Consider the following 14,226-nt stretch of genomic DNA (forward strand, 5'->3'; position numbering starts at 1 on the left):
GCATCGGTGAAGAATGTTTATCTTTGCTTGCAAATGATATTGCCTGTATCATGAATAACTATAAGGAGAACACAAAAGGAAAACTCCCAAATTTAAATTTGCACATTTATTACAGTTCTATGTTCCAAGTGTCTAATGCCTATTAATTCAGATGCCATGATATTCGTTTCTTCTCCATCATCATTTTTACTTGATAACTTTAGAAAAGCATTTGAAAGAAGATAAAACGTCTTTGTTTTATGACTGGTCTGTGGATTTACTGACTCTAGGCTTCTTCAGGGCCTTGAACTTTGAGAACTTCCTATCCATTTGTAGCTTCAAATAATATTTAAAAAACAAACTACTTTGATATTTCCTTTTTATTCTTTTGAGTGTGTAACTTTATTATGTGAATTGTCTATATAATGATATTGTATAATCATCTTACGAAGACTATAGAGTGGTTAATACTATCCTGCTTTTTACAGGGGAGAAATCAGAGGTATAGAAGGATTTTGTGATTTGCCCAGTGTCACTCACTGACAATTAAGTGTCATGAGCAGAACTGGGACTAAAGGCTGAGGTCTAGGGGTGCCTGGATGGCTCAGTCGGTTAAGTGTCCAACTTTTGATTTCAGCTTGGGTTGTGATCTTGTGGTTTGTGAGTTCAAGCCTGGTATTGGGCTGATGGTGCAGAGCCTGCTTGGGATTCTCTCTCCCTCCCTCTCTCTCTGACCCTCTCCCACTCACGCTGTCTTTCTCTCTCTCAAAATAAATAAATAAATAAACTTAAAAAAAAACCAAAAAGATTAGCATGAGCAGTGGTTGAATAGAGGGAGGGGACCTAACACTGGTTCCAATCCTTTTCTCGATTTATGCTAATTCCTTATCTGGGCCTCATTTTCCTCACTTGTAAAATGTTGGGGTAGAATAGGTGAGCTCTCAGATCCCTCCAGCTCTGACATTTTATGGTCATTTGAATTCCTTTGGCTTTTCTCCCAGAGTCACTGCTTCCTTTAACTTTGATTGGGATATGCCTGGGTTATGTTTGATTTGCATTTCTCCATTTCTGCTTGTGCCCTAATATATTATTTTGCCTTTAAATAGTGTTTCTGAAGAGTTTTTTTTTAAAGGCATTCATCTACCTAGCATACATTAATTTTGTGATTTAGAAACAATCTGGTTGATTTTCTCATTGTTCTTTTAATGTTTTATTATTGTGTTATGTGGTACTTTTATTGAGAATTTACCTATGCTTATGTGGTTCAACTAAAGTATGGAAAAAGCCATCACTATATTTTCAAATAAAGTGGCCTTCAAATAACCACGTTGTTTGCCTTCATTGCTAATCATTTGTGTCATCTTGGGCCTTATTATAACATAATGAGGGAGGGTTATCAATAACTTACCCTCCTTACAAAGACATGGTGATAGAACAAAAAACTAAATAATACTTATTTCCATGATTGTCTTATACTTCTGACCTTAAGGATATTAAAGTTGAAGCATTTAAAGATAAAATATGTACTTCAAAGTCTTCATTATAATTTAAAAGTAGAATTTCAAAACAATGAAGAAATTCAAAGACCATTGGACCTTTCAACTGGGCTATGAAGTGCATACCAAAGCTTGGACATTTTGGAGCCCACTTCCGTACTTTTCCATGACTGATAAGTCTAATTTGCAACTAAAATGTTGTGATTTCAGTTTCAGAAAGTTGAGCTATAAATTGCCGAGATCTGGATAAATGGCCAATTATATTAGAACAAATGTCTATTGTTTTATACGGGGAGGGGGAGAGTTCACTGTACTACTTATTCAGAGTGATTATTTCAAATTTCCTTCCAGAAGAAAAAGTCCATGCCACGTTTGTGGAAATGGTTAAGTGACCACAGGAACGAAGAATTCAGAGATGATTTAGTGCAGATCATCACGAAGGCTTCCTGGCATGTGCATTTTAAACAGTACTGTGTTGTCTTCAAGTTTGCCAAAGTGTAATCTGTGAGCAATTGAGGCAAAATCAAAATCAGAAACCTAGGAGAGTAATATTGTTTTGGAATTGTCAAGCAAAAGACCTTGGTTTGGGTTGTTACGTCTGGAACCAAAATGTCACATGTGGCATACATCATTTGAAGTTTATTATTTTAACCTTTAGACCTCCTTGTTGAAAATTTATGCTATTCAGTGTTTGCATCCCAGTATAAGCATTTCTATTCTGTTATATGTGAGTCTGTGCCAGCTACATGGTGAGCGTGGCAAAACCATAGCTTGGATGGCTGGAAGGCCCCCTACATGTTCCACTCTTGCTGGCACTGCCAAACCCAATAGGTTCAAGGGGGTGCTCAAAAATTAAGGCATGGCACCAGGTAATTAAAACCATTCCCTACACATCTGGAAGAAAACCCAATCTAGTCACACTCTCTGCTGAAAAAGAAATCATCCCATGCTATTGCCAGGAGTTGCAGGAAAGTAAAAGTGGTGTCGTTTTACGTTTACAGAAGCATTTAGCATTTTCACGGACAGACTCAAAATTTGTGGCTACAAAGTGTGAAATTCTTATTAAAATTCCTCATAAAATCAACAGAACACATATCTAGCGATTGTTCCAAGGCCTCCTTTCCTTCCATTTGCACACTGATGCAATGATCCCACTGATCCATTCTATTCTCCATAGCAAACAAACCTATCTCACTTTCCCATTCATTGGCTGACTTGCCCTAGCTGGGAAATTTTTAATTATTTGTCATTCAAGTAATTTCACCCTCAATGATATGGCTTCCTTCATGCTGGAATGAGGCAGACTGTCCTCTGAGATTAAGATATAGTGAACTTGGGCTGGTCATGGCCCCAGTAGAAGAGATAGAGGTGATGGCAGACAGTGTATATTTTTGCTTGTATATCTAAGCAAAGATTTATAGATTGAGAATTTGATACCATTCTTTGTGCAGAATTTGAACTTTCCACATGCAGTTCAAAGTTTACTTGCCAGTAATGGATTATATATGTCCTCTAAAGTCTCATATCATTTTTCAGGGATAATAATAATAACACAGCATTCTACTGTATCTAAGGTGCCTTTGTTATCATGTTTACTCTTATAGTATTAGCTTATGGGGAAGATGGGGTAGGGGTTATTTCCCCCACTTTGAAATGAGGATCTCAAGGCTCAGAAAAGTTAAGTGGTTTACCCAAGGTCACACTGCTTGTAAGAACAGGGAAAGCTCTCAAACAAGTCTTCTGACTCCAGATTCTGAGTTCTTTCATTATCATGTTGTGCTTCTTATATTTCTTATGTCTTCTTCTCACCAGAAATCTTATTTTGGACAAGTTTTCAAAGCAATTTTGATGGTATGAATTCAAATGCCATTGACATGGAGCAGGCAGCATGGAAATGAACAGCTTCTTAATCAGGACAGTGCTTGTCATCTTGGAACTCTGGGACTGCTGAAGATCAGTGTGAAATGGCTTTATCCTTCTCTATTTGTCTAAGCACAGCAATTTGCTTATTCTTCTGATTCAGCACACATTTCTTTCTTATAATACAGGTAGTTGTTTACTTGTATATTTCTAAAATCTCAAATATAATTTCCTGATGCTCAGTTACCATCCCATTCATCTTTGTATGAACATGTACTTTGCCCAATGTCTTGCATAAAGTAAATGGTCAATGAATGTTCTCTAAAAGGAACTGAAGATAACATAACAGAATTTGAAGAATCCAAATGTAGTTCTCTGTATGATCTATATCAGTGCTGGCCAATATAACTTTCTGCAATGATGGAAACGCTTCATATTTTGCTGTCCAGCACTATAGCCACTAATGGCTAGTGTGACTGGGGAATAGAGTTTTCAATTTTATTTGAAGTAATTTATTAAAAAATTTTTTTTGATGTTTATTTATTTCTGAGACACTCATTCTGAGAGAATGAGTGGGGAGAGGCAGAGAGAGAGGGAGACACAGAATCAGAAGCAGGCTTCAGGCTCCGAGCTGTCAGCACAGAGCCTGACATGGGGCTCGAACTCACAAACCGTGAGATCATGACCTCAGCCGAAATTGGTCGCTCAACTGAGTGAGCCACCCAGGTGCCCCTAATTTAAAGTAATTTAAACCTAAATAGCTGGATATGGCTGATGGTTACCATATTAGACAGCACGGCTCTAAATTTTCCTCCATTTGAACTTTGTCAGATTCCCCAAGTTTGATTGTATTTAGGTCCTTCCATACACTGATGGTTCTCACTATGTTTTTGATGAGATTGCATAGCCTGCCTTAGGCAAGATGAGGAAGGGGTGGGTGGAGGTTTTCTCTTGCACCTAATGTAGGAGGCCCTCTCTGCTCTTTGAGGCCCTGGGGAGGAGCTGGTGCTGCTCCCTGAGTGTTTTCTGGAAAGCAGGAGTGACTTGTTTTTTGGAGTTGCAAAAGTTAGCAGGGGCTCTAGAAGGTGACACAGGGGGGATTTCTCAGTTCTTTAGGCTCAGTTTGATATTTAGTCTGGGCCTGTAGGAAATAAAAGCTCTGTCACTTTCTAAGAAAAACAAATCTGCAGTCAGAAGAAAGAGAAGGGCAGGCAGATAACACTTATTAATCAGATTTCCTCATGGATAGTCTGAATGGTGTTCCACTTGGGGTTAGAATCTTTAGGTTCTGTCTTTCCCCTTAACATGGAAGGCTGTATACATCACCCATAACCATTAAGTTATGCATTTCTTCTAGTTGTGAAACTTCTAAATTCCTACTCTGAAGTTGTCTGCTTGGAATTAATGAAAAAACAAAAAACAAAAAAAAACCCCACTTCTCTCCCCTTCCCCCTTACCCCCCCACAGCAATAGCAGAACCTGCCTAGGAAGAGAGAAATGCTATTCATGCAGGGTGGACCCTTTTGATCTCAGCAGCTTCTAAGAACCCCCATTCTTCATACTGTGGCTTCCACTAACTGCTCTGGAGGAGGCAAAAGGTTAAACAGTGAGATAGCCAGGAGTGAAATGGCAGCCAAATGAGAGGGCTCAAGGGAGCCGTTGAACAGATGTCTATGTGTTATTATGTGATTCTGGGCACAAGTCCTTTCTCAGGATGTAAACAGGGTTAGAAAGGCAGATTTTTGGGATCCTTGTGCTCTATTAGAAGTGAAACAAACATTTAGAAGATGCAATATTTAGAAAACGGATTAATATTGAGGTACTCACAGGTAGCTACAAAGCTACTTACTATAAATGAATCCTAAATTTCAGGACTAGAACTGTAGAGTTAAGGATTTGCAATGTTATTTATGAAGGAACGCAAGAGTAATTATTGTGATTCAAAGAGCAGGATCTGCCTCCAGAAGCTTGCTATCTAAGGCTGACAAAACCATCAGATAGTAATAGCCTATATTGTGTATGAAGTTGGCACTTCAAAATATGTTCTTACTCCTAAAAAATATGTTCAGATTAACCTTTTAGCTTTCCGTTTCTAGTAGAGGTGGGAGGTAAGAATTGTCTGTCTCTTTAGGCATAGGACATAACAAAGTGCAGAGAGGGAAGTGACCTGCCTAAACTCACAGGGCAATCATGTCTCTATCTACACTGGCAATGGATCAGGGAACTTCAAACTAGGAGCCACCAAGCTGGACTTTTTCTCAGGAGTAAGATGGCAGCTCCAATCTGCTCACAGATGTAAGGGAACTTGTCTATGTGGAATACATAAATAAATGTGTAAAAGAGGAAAAGAGCCCTCAGTCTGGTAAAGCTATTGGAGAGAAGACAAATTAGCTATGACTTGGTTATAATTTCCTAAGCTGTTTTTATTTGTTTTGAAGATTTTATTTTATTTAAAATTTTTATTTATTTTGAGATAGCGTGCATGAGCAGGGGAGGGGCAGAGAGAGAGGGGGACAGAGGATCTGGGCTCCATGCTGATAGCAGCAAGCCAGAAGCAGGGTTCAAATTCAGGAACCCGAAACCATAAGATCATGATGTGAGCCAGAAGTTGGACGTTCAATGGACTGAGCCACACAGGAACCACTAAAGATTCTTTTAAGTAATTTCTATATACAAGGTGGAGCTTGAATTTACACCCCCTTAGATCAAAAGTCACATGCTCCACTGACTGAACCAGTCAGGTGCCCTTGTTTTTTTTTTTTTTTTTTTTTTTCTTTTCCCCCTTAAATAAACTTTTTGTTTGGGAATAACTTTAAATATTTAGAAAAGCTGCAAAGATAATAGTTTCCATATAATATTCATCCAGTTTCCCCTAATATTAACATTTTTCATATGATTTCTTGAGTTTTGCAGTGATTTTACATGCATGAGTACACCTTAAATAGAGCCTTGTTTACAAGTGGGTTTCTATCACTTTCCTGTAGTATTTTTCCAAAATCTATTGCTAAGGTAGAATAACCCAACATATCTGATAAGGATTCAATAGTTGAGCACTGGACATTTTGATTATAAGGTCATTGTTAGAGAAAGAGGAAGGAAGAAGAATATTTGATAGTGTGACAAGAGAAATATCTTGGATATTTGAATAAATATTTCAGGTAGTTCTCAGGCTGGAAGATACTTTTTCTTCTCAGGAACCAGTGAGGCTTTATATTGAGCAAATATTGAGCAAAATTGAGCAAATTTTGAAATTTTCATGATAGTTTATAGAATAAGCATTGAAGAAAATCTGCATTTCCCAAAATTCCTTAGTTTGTTCAATAGTAAATAGAAACAGAATTACTGGACTACAAAACTTTGGTTGATAATGATGCTCGACTTCAAAGTTGGAACTTTGAGTAATTGCAGACTGAGTGAGAAACTTCTGCAGTGCTCACTGGAAGTGAATCATAGATCACTACCAAGGATATAAAAGTACAGGAGACCCAGGGTGGAGATCAGTATACCATAGAGAAGTGTCATTATTGAAGAGCACCTGGGAAGAGCCAGGCCAGGTTTCTCTGGTCATTTAGTGAGGAGTGACAGACACAATATTGGACTAATACTAAAGTTATACTTGCTTATTATTTGAGTTTGTAGAATTTGCATTAACATTTAAAGTTATTATGGAAGGAGCCATATGAAGTTTCCAATATTTGACCATTTTTGATACACAAAAACGGCACATTCAGTCATTCATCCTGATACCTAGTAAACTATATGGGGTTGATATCAACACTATTCACTTGGTTTCACTTTATATTTTTGTTGTTTTTTGAAGTTGGAAGTAAAGAACAACCATTTGAGCCTAGAAAACCCAACTGACATTTGCTATGAAGATACCTGGAACGGGCACAAAATTCCTGTGTGACAGATCTTGCACACTTCAGTAGTAACCGTTTTATACTTTATCCCCCCAGGATTAAGTTGGTTCTATGTATTTATATTTATGAATTTTCTAGATGTAGTAGTATTCACTATTTTCGCCCCTCCCTCCCCAGGGATCTAGAAAATATATTTGAAAATGATTGTTTATCATCATATTTAATTTTCAACCATAAGGTGGCATCATATCACATTTTATACCAAAGAAGCAGGCTGTTTTTCTGTTCATTGAAATGACTAATGCTCTGCACATGTCTTTAAGTTATGGGTGTAACACATTACTGAATTTTGAAGTTTTTAAGCGAATATTAGAAGCTGGCATCTTCACATAGGAGTTTCACATTTTTTCCTTATATTTGATCTTTTTATATTATAGCTGAGAAGTTAGTAATAGAAGAAACTATTACTATATTAACTAATACTATGTTTTACCTCATTAAAATATGTAAGGCAGTTTCTTGCATATATAGAAGCTTCTCAAAAATATTCATTGCATGATTAAATTAAAATATTCCTTTAATAGGCCTTCCCCTCAGGAATTCATTTTCTCATTTGTCAAGTTGAATTTACAGCACACTTTTATTGCTATGACCCATTTCTTACCAGAATAAGAAGCTTATTTTCATGAAGAAGTTAAACCCAACCGAACACATTTAATTTCCCTACTACCTTTTAAAAATACATTGCTTTTTTTTTAAAAACATGACACTTTTTTTCTTAATTAGAAATGCCCAGGACTTGCAAATTACATAAATCTGCTGGTTTACCCTCTCTAGTTGCTTGATAGAACATTCTGGTTTAGTTTTGAAAAGCTGAGTAAAATTTGCTTCATCTTCCTGCATAGAAACTTTTTGTACCTTTGCAGAAAACTCTGTAAATGCTTTCCATATAAAACCTCCCTTTTTTCAGATGCAGTGATTTTGTTCTTGGAACTCTTTGTTTATAGTTTTGTGGGAAGTTGGTGCCACTTGGCCTGCAGGGAATACTCCCACAAGGTGTGTTGCAGGGCACCTTAGAAGTCTAGTTAGGAATTCAGAGATTGCAGTAATAAGACTTTGGTCTCAAGATTTCTCCATCTGGAGCCCTTTATCATACTGACTGACTATAATCCCAAAGCAACAGATTCAAAGTGAAAAAGTGTTAACCATTAATAAACAACAACTCTGTATTATATAACCAGCTAGAAGGCTATTTCTATTAAATTGACTGAATGATTTCATGAGTTGAGGTTTGGCTATAACCTAGATATTAAATCTACCCCACCCCCCAGTGCCCCCCTCCCCCTTAGGTGGAGCTCTGCTTTAAAAATAAACCATATTATATTTCTCTCTACTATCAAAAATGTAGGCATTTAATCCTTAATATTTTCCTCTCAGTGTCAAAGTAAAAAGTCAAGGTGAAATAAAGTAAAAAGTCAAAGTGAAACAAGTATGATGGTGTGAAATAGAGTAAGGGGATAGTCCAAAGAAGAAGGTTAGGAAAGGCATGTCTGAGAACATGATCTTGGTTTAAGCTGAAGGATGAGTCAGAGCCAACCCTGTAAATGTGGGCCTTGATTTGGGTGGGTAGAGAACAGAATGGTAATGTCCAGAGAGACATTCTGGAAAGCAACTAGCCTATGTATAGGCTCTGTTCTGGGAAAGAGCTTAGCATGTAATGGAGAGAAGATAGAAATAAGGACTGTGTGGCTACAGCAAGGGCAGTGGGGAGAGGGTGCTGGGGCATGGCACAGTGAATTAGAGAGGTGGGCTAGTGCCATGGTAAGGACTTTTGGATGCAATGGGAAGCAAATGAACTTTTAATTAGGGAAATTACCTGATCTTATTTATATTTAAAAAAGATCACTCTTGGGGCGCCTGGGTGGCTCAGTTGGTTAAGCTTCTGACTCTTGATTTTGGCTCAGGAAATGATCTCATGGTCGAGAAATCAAGCCCCGTGTCAGGCTCTTAGCTGGATGTGGAGCCTGCCTGGGATTCTCTCTCTTCCTCACTCCCTGCCCCTCTTCCTCATGTTCTCTCCCTCCCTCCCCACCAAATAAATAAATAAACATTTAAAAAAATCACGCTGCTTCATTAACAGTGGAACAGATGAATACGTTGTGATATATATATACAATGGAATGTTACATGGCAAGGAGAATAAACAATTTGTTGTTACCCACAATAGCATGAAAGAAAATGCCAGCTCAAATATACTATTGAGGTGGAAAAGTCAAATGCAAGAAAAGACACATTGTATGAGTTTATTTATGTGAAGATTCTATTTCGTGATCTGGGCACTGGTTAGATGAATGTGTTCAGTTTGTGAAAATTCATCAAATTGTATATTCAAAACTTGTGCACTTTTATGCATGTCAAACTTAAAAAAAAGTTTAAAAAAAGGAAGACTCTGGTGGCAGGAGAGGGAATCAATTATAGAAGAGAGTGGAAGCAAGGGGACCATTAGGAACCTATTGGAATTTTCCAGATGAAAGATGATGACTTCAATAGGGTAGTGGTGGAAATGAGAAGTGGATAGGTTCTAGATCTAATTTGTATTATATACAGTTTTAAGTATTATATGGAAACATATGAAATTGTTGATGTTTGACCACTTTTGACCACCTTCAAAAGTGTTAATTTCGTATGATTCAACCTACTAGGAAGAGACTGTAGTGGCATCCTTGACTTATTATTGTCTCTGTATGAGGTCTGCAAACTCTTGGTTTTACATATCTTTCTTTGTGATGTTAAAAATAAAAACTTAGGGTTTTGCTTGAGAACAGATACTGAGTTTTAGTGGTTCCTGTATATTCAAATAACTACATTACTTTGTCTATGATGAGTTATGCTATAGGTTTAATCTATATTATCTATACTAGGATTTATGTATTAAAACTAGTAGTTTTTAACATAATTAACTAACTAACATATTAGTATTATGTTATAATTTGCACTAAATATTGTGAAGACAGGTAAAAACTCACTTTGTTTTCAAAGTCAGGAGTTAACTATTTGTGCCATCATTTAAAATATAAATTACATTTGAACATATGGCTGTTAAATACCAGGCTTATCAGCTTCACTCCCTTCCCCCCAACAACTAAGGTAGTGTTTGGTATCTGTTTAGGTAGCCTGTGTGGGTTGTCAGATTTCTGAAGAGAAGCAAGGATCAAGGGGCCCCTGACTGGTACAGTAGGGGTTCTTTAAGTTGTGAGCACTGAGGTGTCTTAGCTGGGCTGCTGAGATGTACAAAGACGGCTGCACAGTGAATTCTGACCCTGTAGCCCTTTCTATTGTAACTGAATCTTCACATTCATATCCATCAAATTGACATGTGATAGTCTAAGGAGAAAACAACCTTGGAAATGGTGTATTGAAAGTAATTTACTCCCTCATCTATCACGTTCTCAAATGGTCTACATTTGAGCAAAGCGGTGGGAATATAAAGCCTATATTCTGAAATTTGAGAGGGTCTAGGGAAAGGTGTTTTAATTTTATTCTTTTTTCTTAACATATATATATATTTCATACAAACACATAATGTGAAAGTGGAAGATGTACATGATATTTGATATACACATTTTTTAAAACTAGCTTTGAATTCATTTCCTCCTATCAGAAAAGCATGCCTCTTGGTTAATATTAGATTTTCAGAATGTGCAGATGGAAAATAGTTAACGGAAATCACCCCAACTAGATTTATTTTGCATTGTGCTTCACCGAGTACAGGAGTCATCTAGAAGTTTCTAATTTTTTCCCTGGAGACCATCACAAAATGCAGTCCCAAAAAAGAGGGGTGGGATGGATGGGGGAAACAATGTGCAAATATTTGTTTGAAAGATGCTCTTTCCTGCCTATAGAGTGAAATGGATACCGACCTCCAGATTTGTTGACCTGTTGGTGAGATGGAAACTAAAATATGAAAAAAAAAAAATGAAAGTTTTCCTTGATGATAGATTTTTCCCGCCTCTTTCAAATGCAGCTAGTATGAACAATCTAATGACTAGAAGGATCTTCAGACCTCTATATAGTGCTGAAGAATGTCATGTTGAGAAGGGGCATGCTTTCCCTATATCATTGTGCCTTAATCTTCTTAGATTTTTCTACAAAGAAATCATATTAATCAAATCTCCTTTCTGCTATATGAAAGGTGCAGGCTGACTAATGCTCGACTTTGGGTGAAATTGGATATGGAAGAAAATCCTGACTTGAAATAATACCAGACTTTCTATAATCTTGTGTTACTGGAGTCTTAGTTCAGGACTGTAATTTCCAGCTCAGGTTTTATGAAATCTGAGTCCTGCCAATGAGCCCAAGAGGTACTACATACTTTTTGGAGGCAAAACAAAAGTAAAACAAAACCAACCATCACCCCCCAAAAATGAAAACAAAACAAAAACAAAAAAAATCCAATTTAAATGGATTTAAACACAAAAAAAAGAAACATTTGCCTTAAAAAGGTTTAGAAGTAGTTTTTATGCATGTATCTTTAAATCAAATAAAGAGCAGCAACTGTATCTTGCAAGTACAAAAAAGCAGAGATTGCTGTTCATTTGGCTTATTAGCTTTGATAGTTCTAAAAGGGCAAAACATGCCTACCATTATGTAATCTGATTTTTTAAAAACTTAATTAAGAATGTATATATCTAAAATATGGTTGCTTTTTCAAAGTGCTTTTCTTGGGAAGCTATCTACTTGCTTCAACAATTCATCTATTAAAATATTTTGGAATCCTTTGGAAACTGTTGAGTTTTAACATACCTAATTTGAATATATTTTGGGAACAGGCTGCAGTTTTGTAAAAGTGTGAAGTCATTAAGAATAGAGAGCCTAAAAGTATATCCATGTGTATACGGTCAGTTGATCTTAGACAAGGGTGCCAAGACTACACAAAAGGGAAAGGAAAGTGTCTTCAACAAATGTTGTTAGGAAAAAGGGAGATCCACATGCAAAAGAATGAAATTGGATCCTTATTTTATACAATACACAAAAGTTAACTCAAAATTAATTAAAAATTTAAATGTAAGACCTAAAACCATACAACTCTTAGAAGAAAACATAGGGGAAATATCCCCCGACATTGGGCTTGGCAGTGATTTCTTTGATAGGACACCAAAAGCATAAGCAACAAAAGCAAAAATAGATAAATGGGACTACATCAAACTAAAGAGCTTTTGCACAGCAAAGGAAACCATTGACAAAATGTAAAAAGTAAACTTTCAAATGGGAGAAAATATTTGGAAATTACCTGTTAAGGAGTTAATATCTAAAAAAACACAAGGAACTCATAAAACACAACAGCAAAATACTAAATAATGCAATTAAAAATTGTGCATAGGAACTGAGTAGACATTTTGCTAGGGAAGAAATACAAATGGTCCGTAGGTATGTGAAAAGTGCTCAACATTAATAATTGTTAGGGAAATGCAAATCAAAGCCATAATAAAATATCACCTCATGCTTGTTAGAATGGCTTTGTCAAAAACACAAGAGATAATAAGTATCGGCAAGGGTGTGGAGAAAGCCATGAGAAAGAAGGAAATCCTGTCATTTACAACAACATAGATGAACCTGGAGGATATTAAGTTAAATGAATAGGCCTAACACAGAAGGATAAAAACTACATGATACCACTATGTGAGGAATCTAACATAGTCAAACTCAGAACAATTTAGTTGTAGTATCTCCTTGGTCTCTTCCAATCTAGGAAGTTCATCATCTTTTTTTTTTTTTCTTTCATGATCATGACTCTTCAAAGGTATTGGTCTGGGAATGCAAGCTGGTGCAGCCACTCTGGAAAACAGTATGGAGGTTCCTCAAAAAACTAAAAATAGAATTACCCTACGACCCAGCAATTGCACTACTAGGCATTTATCAAAGGGATACAAGTGTGCTGTTTCGAAGGGACACATGTACCCCCATGTCTATAGCAGCACTATCAACAATAGCCAAAGTATGGAAAGAGCCCAAATGTCCACTGATGGATGAATGGATAAAGAAGATGTGGTGTATATATATATATATATATATATATATATATATATATATATTACTTGGCAATCAAAAAAAATGAAATCTTGCCATTTGCAACTATGTGGATGGAACTGGAGGGTATTATGCTAAGTGAAATTAGCCAGTAAGAGAAAGACAAAAATCCTATGACTTCACTCATATGAGGACTTTAAGAGACAAAACAGATGAACATAAGGGAAGGAAAACAAAAATAATATAAAAACAGGGAGGGGGCAAAACAGAAGAGACTCATAAATATGGAGAACAAACTGAGGGTTACTGGAGGGGTTGTGGGAGGGGGGATGGGCTAAATGGGTAAGGGGCACTAAGGCATCTACTCCTGAAATTATTGTTGCACTATATGCTAACTAATTTGGATGTAAATTTGAAAAATAAAAAATTAAAAAGAAAAATAAATTAAAGGTATTGGTCAATTATTTCATTAAATGTCCTTCAATTTGGGTTTGTTGGATAGTTCCTCATGATTAAATTCAGGTTTTGCATTTTTTGGCTAAAATGCATAGAACTGTTGTGGCATTCTCTTCAGTACATCATATCAGAGGCACATGATTTGCATTTTTCCATCACTGGTGATATTAACTTTTATCATTTGGTTAGGGTGATGTCTGCCAGGGTTTTCTACTACAAGTATACATTTTTGCCTTTGACATTTGAAAATGTAGTTCAAAAATATAATGAACAAGAATAAAATATATACAGTCCCTCAAGACCACTTACTGGAGGTAGGTAGAGTTTTATTTGTTAAAGAAGTCTCATTCATTTGGTGTCAAATGACATTTTGAGAAAATATAAATTTCCTCCTTCTCATCATACTTTTGTCCTGAATGTTATCATCTATTATTTATACTTGCTTGAGACAGTTATTATTTATTTATTTATTTATTTATTTATTTATTTATTTATTTAATGTTTATTTGAGAGAGAGTGCAAGTGGGGGGAAGGGCAGAGATGAC

The 14,226-nt window shown here is 36.3% G+C and overlaps 1 protein-coding gene across 11 annotated transcripts in view; it reads right to left on the reverse strand.

Annotated features, from left to right (window-relative positions):
- The window catches only part of LOC147583271 (uncharacterized), a 461,332-nt gene that overhangs the window by 91,077 nt on the left and 356,029 nt on the right, over nt 1-14,226 (reverse strand). For 2 of the 11 annotated variants that reach the window (XR_015247580.1, XR_015247582.1), the window contains one exon: nt 8,557-13,033. The exons of the other annotated variants lie outside the window; for them this stretch is intronic. The gene's annotated coding sequence lies outside the window, so the exon portion shown is untranslated. Of the gene's footprint in view, nt 1-8,556; nt 13,034-14,226 lie in introns of those variants that run through there. 11 annotated transcript variants of the gene reach the window in all.

This window comes from Puma concolor, chromosome A2 (assembly GCF_028749965.1).
Source record: "Puma concolor isolate L17-30 chromosome A2, mPumCon1.1.hap2, whole genome shotgun sequence".
NCBI classification, from domain to species: Eukaryota; Metazoa; Chordata; class Mammalia; order Carnivora; family Felidae; genus Puma; species Puma concolor.